Source organism: Hordeum vulgare, chromosome 5H (assembly GCF_904849725.1).
Source record: "Hordeum vulgare subsp. vulgare chromosome 5H, MorexV3_pseudomolecules_assembly, whole genome shotgun sequence".
In the NCBI taxonomy this organism is placed as follows: Eukaryota; Viridiplantae; Streptophyta; class Magnoliopsida; order Poales; family Poaceae; genus Hordeum; species Hordeum vulgare.
In genome coordinates, this window is record NC_058522.1 from 583,694,146 (window position 1) to 583,700,556 (window position 6,411).

The following is a 6,411-nucleotide window of genomic DNA, read 5'->3' on the forward strand; positions in this document are numbered from 1 at the left end:
CACACTGCCAAAGAGGATTACATCGGATAGATCTCCATGAAGATCATGGAGAACTTTGTATTGAAGATCCAAGAGAGAGAAGAAGACATCAAGCTACTAACTACAGACTCGTAAGTCTGAAGTGAACTACTCACGATTCATTGGAGGGGCGATGCTGTTGATGAAGAAGCCCTCCAACTCCAAAGTCCCCTCAGGCATGGCACCGGGAAGGGTCTCCACATGAGATCTCACGGAAACGGAAGCTTGCGGTGGCGGAAAAGTGTTTTCGTGGATGCCCTGATTTTTTTCTCGATTTTTAGGGAATTTATAGGCCAAAGACCTAGGGCAGGAGAGTGCGAGGGGGGCTACAAGCTTTGTTGTCGCGGCCTCCCCCTGGCCGCGGCAACAGGGCTTGTGGGCCCACTGCCTTGGCCCTCAAGCCTCCCGATCTTCTTTTGTTCTGGAAAAATTTATTTCGGGGATTTTATTCCGTTTGGACTCCGTTCCAAAATCAGATCTGAAAAGAGTCAAAAACACAGAAAAAACAGGAACTGGCGCTTGGCACTGAATTAATAAGTTAGTCCCAAAAAAGATATAAAAGGTAAACAAAACATCCAAAGATGACAAGATAACAACGTGAAACCATCAAAAATTATAGATAAGTTTCAGACGTATCAAGCATCCCCAAGCTTAACTCATGTTCGTCCTTGAGTAGGGAAGTGATAAAGAATGAATTTTTGATGTTTTAATGATGCCTAACATAGATGTCCTTTGTAACTCCTCTTATGTGACGTGAATGTTCAGATCCATTAGATTCAAAACAATAGCTTGCTATTGACGTGGAGACAATAATAATTCAAGCAAACTAGCAAGGTAATCATGAACTTTCAAAATAACAAGGCCAAAAGAAAGTTATCCCTACAAAATCGTATAGTCTGGCTATGCTCTATCATCATTGCACAACGAATTTAAATCATGCACAACCCCGGTATTGGCCAAGTAATTGTTTTCACACCTTTACTTTCTCAAACCTTTTCAACTCTCACGCAATACATGAGCGCGAGCCATGGTTTTAGCACTATAAGTGGTGTGGAGTGTGGTGGAGGTTGCAAGACAAACAAGGAGAAGATGGTCACATTGACTAGGAATATCAATGAGCTATGGAGATGCTCATCAATAGATATCAACGTGAATGAGTAGGGATTGCCATACAAATGATGCACTAGAGCTAAGAGTATGCGAAAGCTCTTAAAGAAAACTAGTGGATGTGCATCCAACTTGCTTGCTCACGAAGACCTAAGGCAATTTTGAGGAAGCCTATCATTGGAATATACAAGCCAAGTTATATAATAAGAATTTCCCACTAGCTATATGGTGGTGACAAAACGAGAGACTCTCAATCATGAAGATCATGGTTCTTAATATGCACAAGTGTGGAAAGGTGGTAGCATTGTCCCTTCTCTCTTTTTCTCTCATTTTTTTGGTGGGCTCTTTGGCCTCTCTTTTTTTGGTGGGCATCTTTGGCCTATTTTATTTCCTCACATGGGACAATGCTCCATCAATGATGATCATCACACTTACAACTCAAAACTTAGAGCAATGATGACTCTATATGGAATGCCTTCGGTAGTGTACCGTGACAATGATCTAGCATGGCATAGACATAAATGGAAACATCATGCTAGCTATCTTACGATCATGCAATGGCAATGTATAAGTGGTGGCACATGTCACGGTGGTAGTTTCATGGCAATATATCTCGGAATGGCTTTGAAAAAGCCATAGTAGGTAGGTATGGTGGATGTTTTGAGGTGGGCTAATTGTGGGTTTTGTGCACCGGCGAAAATTGCACGGCACTAAAGAAGATAGTGATGGTGGAAGGTGAAAGTGCGTCTAAACCATGAACTCAACATTAGTTATGAAGAACTCATATACTTCTTGCAAAACTTTTAGTAGTAATCGAAACAAAGCATTCAACGCATACTCCTAGGGGAAGGGTTGGTAGGTATAAACCATCACGCGATCCCGACCGTCGCACAAAGGATGACAATCAATAGACTAATCATGCTCAGACTTCATCACATAGCGGTTCACCATACGTGCATGCTACGGGAATCACTAACTTCAACACAAGTATTTCTAGATCCACAACACCTTACTAATATAACTTCAATATTACCATAACCACAACTCAAAACTAATTGAGATGAATCAAACTTCTCTAACTATTCAATGCACATGAAGGTGGAAGTTTTCATATCCCTTTGGATAACTACCCCTTTTGAGACTACTTTCATAGCATAGATCAACTACCAAGCCACGCACTGCCGTGCTCTAAAAGATATAAGTGAAGCACACAGAGCAAAAGCAACTAGCTCAAAAGATATAAGTGAAGCACATGTGAGCTGAATTGTCTAACCAAAGGATATAAGTGAAGCTCGACAAAATCACGGTGAGTGCATGTCTCTCTCTCTAGGTGTGAAGCAAGGATGATCGTGACACAACAAAAATAAAAGACTCCTACCATACAAGACGCTCCAAGCAAAACACATAACATGTGGTGAATAAAAATATAGCCCCAAGTAACGTTACCGATGGATTGAAGACGAAAGAGGGGATGCCTTCCCGGGGCATCCCCAACCTTAGGCTTTTACGGCATCCTTGAATCAACTTGGGTGCCTTGGTCATCCCCAAGCTTGATCTCTTGCCACTCTTTATCTTTTTGTCCATAAGAACTTCACCCAAAACTTGAAAACTTCACAACACGAAACTTAAACAGAAACTCGTGATAACATTAGTATAAGAAAGCAAACCACCACTTCCTTAGGTACTGTAGCAAACTTAAATTCGACTTATGTTGATGTTGGATTACTGTATTTTCAATCTTCCATGGCTAATACCCCCCGATACTATCCATAGTTTCATCAAAATAAGCAACCAACTCAACAAAAACAGAATCTGTTAACAGCAGACCAGTCTGTAGTAATATGTATACTTTGTATACTTCTGGTACTTCACAAATTCTGAAAAATTACGACAGTCTGAAGAATTTGCATAGAAATCAGCAGCAAAAAGAATCAACTCAAAAGCTCTTACAGAAAAAAAAAATCTTTTCGTGAGCAGAAAGTTTCTGTCTTTTCCAGCATGACCAAACGATCATCCCCCCGACTAATCATAACGGTTTTGCTTGGCACAAACGCAAAAAGAAACACAAAAAACACAATCATAACAGAATTATGAAAGTGTGGAAAACACAAAACAGAAAGAAAAAGGATAGATTCGTTGGGTTGCCTCCCAACAAGCGCTATTGTTTAACGCCCTTAGCTAGGCATAAGGTGATGGAATCACGTATAGTCATCCTTGGTGCTCAAACCATAAGTAGCCCTCATCATAGATTCATAAGACAATCTTATTTTCTTTCTAGGAAAGTGCTCCATGCCCTTCTTTAGGGGAAATTGAAATCTAATATTCCCTTCCTTCATATCGATGATAGCACCAATAGTCCTTAGGAAAGGTCAACCAAAAATAATTGGACATGAAGGATTGCAATCTATGTCAAGTACAATGAAATCCACGGGTACATGGTTCTTATTTGCAACAATAAGAACATCATCGATCCTTCCCATGGGTTTCTTGACAGTAGAATCTGCAAGATGCAAATTAAGAGAACACCCTTCAATCTCATGAAAACCAAGAATATCACATAAAGACTTTGGAATCGCGGAAACACTAGCACCCAAATCACACAAAGCATTACATTCATAGTTTTTGATTTTGATTTTGATAGTAGGTTCCCACTCATCATGAAGTTTTCTAGGTATAGAGACTTCTAATTCGAGCTTCTCTTCAAGAGATTTCATCATAGTATCTATGATATGAGCGGTAAAGGCTTTGCTTTGGCTATAAGCATGTGGAGAGTTTGCAATGGATTGCATCAAGGAAATGCATTCAAACAAGGAGCAACTATCATAATTGAATTCCTTGAAATCCAAAGTGGGAGTTTCATTACTACCCAAAATTTTGATTTCTTCTACTCCACTCTCCACACCTTTATCATCAAGATAGGTGGACTCCGAATCATTGGGGCGTTTTTCAACCAAAGTGGATTCATATCCAGCCCCTTCATCAATAGGTTTGACACGCGAAAACAAAGATTCAAGAGGAGTCACACCAAGCACTTTAAGATCTTCGTGATTTGCATCACTAGAACGCACCCTTTTAAACCATTCATGCCTAGCGCGAATTTGGGGAGTTCTTTCTTTGCTCTCATTCATGGAGACACGCATAGCTTTTAAAGTTTCATCCAAGTTGACCTTGGGAGGAGCACATCTAACTTTCAAACAATCAATATCACATGACATCCTATCAACGCTGTTACCAAATCGTCCATTTTGAGTAGTTTTTCCTCTATGGACGCATTGAAAATCTTTTGAGAGTTGATGAACTCTTTGATATTACTCTCTAAATCAGAGGGTAATTTGTTATGATTTCCATCATGCGAAGCGGAGTACATGGCTGCCTCGGAGGCAGCTAAGGAGGGTGTCTGGATGAAGCAGTTCATGACGGATCTTGGAGTGGTGTCGAGCGCACTAAATCCAATAACTCTCTTCTGTGACAACACTCATGCCATTGCTTTAGCAAAGGAACCAAGGTTTCACAAGAAGACTAGACACATCAAACGACGCTTCAACCTCATCCGCGACTACGTCGAAGGAGAGCACGTAAATATTTGCAAAGTGCACACGGATCTGAATGTAGCAGATCCGCTGACTAAACCTCTTCCACGAGCGAAGCATGATCAACACCAGAATTGTATGGTTGTTAGATTCATTCCAATGTAAATCACATAGCGATGTAAGACTAGATTATTGACTCTAGTGCAAGTGGGAGACTGTTGGAAATATGTCCTAGAGGCAATGATAAAATAGTTATTATTATATTTCCTATTTCAAGATAACCATTTATTATCCATGCTATAATTGTATTGAATGGAAGCATAGATACATGTGTGGATATATAGACAAAAAATGTCCCTAGTAAGCCTCTAGTTGGCTTGCCAGTTGATCAAGGATGGTTAAGGTTTTCTGACCATGCGCAAGTGTTGTCACTTGATAACTGGATCACATCTTTAGGAGAATGATGTGATGGACAAGACCCAAACTATGAATGTAGCATGTGATCGTGTCATTTTGTTGCTATTGTTTTCTGCGTGTCAAGTATTCATTTCTATGACCATGAGATCATGTAACTCAATGACACTGGAGGAATACCTTGTGTGTATCAAATGTCACAACGTTACTGGGTGACTATAAAGGTGCTCTACAAGTATCTTTGAAGGTGTTCGTTGAGTTGGCATGGATCAAGACTGGGATTTGTCACTCAGTGTGATGGAGAGGTATCTCGGGGCCCACTCGGTAATACAACATCACATATAAGCCTTGAAAGCAATGTGACTAAAGTGTTAGTCGAGGGATCTTGTATTATGGAACAAGTAAATAGACTTACCGATAACGAGATTGAAATAGGTGTAGGATACCGACGATCAAATCTCGGGCAAGTAACATACCGAAGGACAAAGGGAATGTTATACGGGATTATATGAATCCTTGGCACAGAGGTTCAACCGATAAGATCTTCATAGAATATGTAGGATCCAAAATGGACATCCAGGTCCCGCCATTGGATATTGGCCGAGGAGTGTCTCAGGTCATGTCTACATAGTTCTCGAACCCGAGGGTGTGCACACTTAAGGTTCAGTGACGTTTCGGTATAGTTGAGTTATGGGTATTGGTGACCGAAGGTTGTTCGGAATCGCGTATGAGATCACGGACGTCGTGAGGGTTTCTGGAATAGTCCGGAAACAAAGATTGATATATAGGATGGTTTCATTTGGTCACCGGAAAGATTTCGGGCATTACCGGCAGTGTACCGGGAGTGACGAATGGGTTTCGGGTTTTCACCAGGAGGGCCCCACCCACCCGGGAGTGAGCCCAATAGTCCTAGGGTGGCGCACCAGCCCTTAGTGGGATGGTGAGGCCAGCCCAAGTGGGCTATGGCGCTAGGAAAGAAAACCAAAAAAAAGAAGAAAAAAAGAAGGGAGGTGGGAAGGGAGAGAAGGACTCCTCCTTCCCAAACCGAATTGTAGTTGGAGTCCTCCTCTCCACTTCGTCCGGCGCCCTAGGGGCTCCCTTGAGCCCCAAGGCTAGCCCCTCCCCTCCTCCTATATATACTAGAGGTTTTAGGGTTTTTGAGACACAACTTTGTCACGTGCAACTCAAACCTATACCACGTAGTTCTTCCTCTAGATCGGCTTTCTGCGGAGCTCGGGCAGAGCCCCACAGGAATAGATATCACCGGCGCGTCGTCATGCTGCCGGAGACCTCATCTACTTCCCCATATCTCTTGCTGGATCAAGAAGGCGGAGATCGTCAT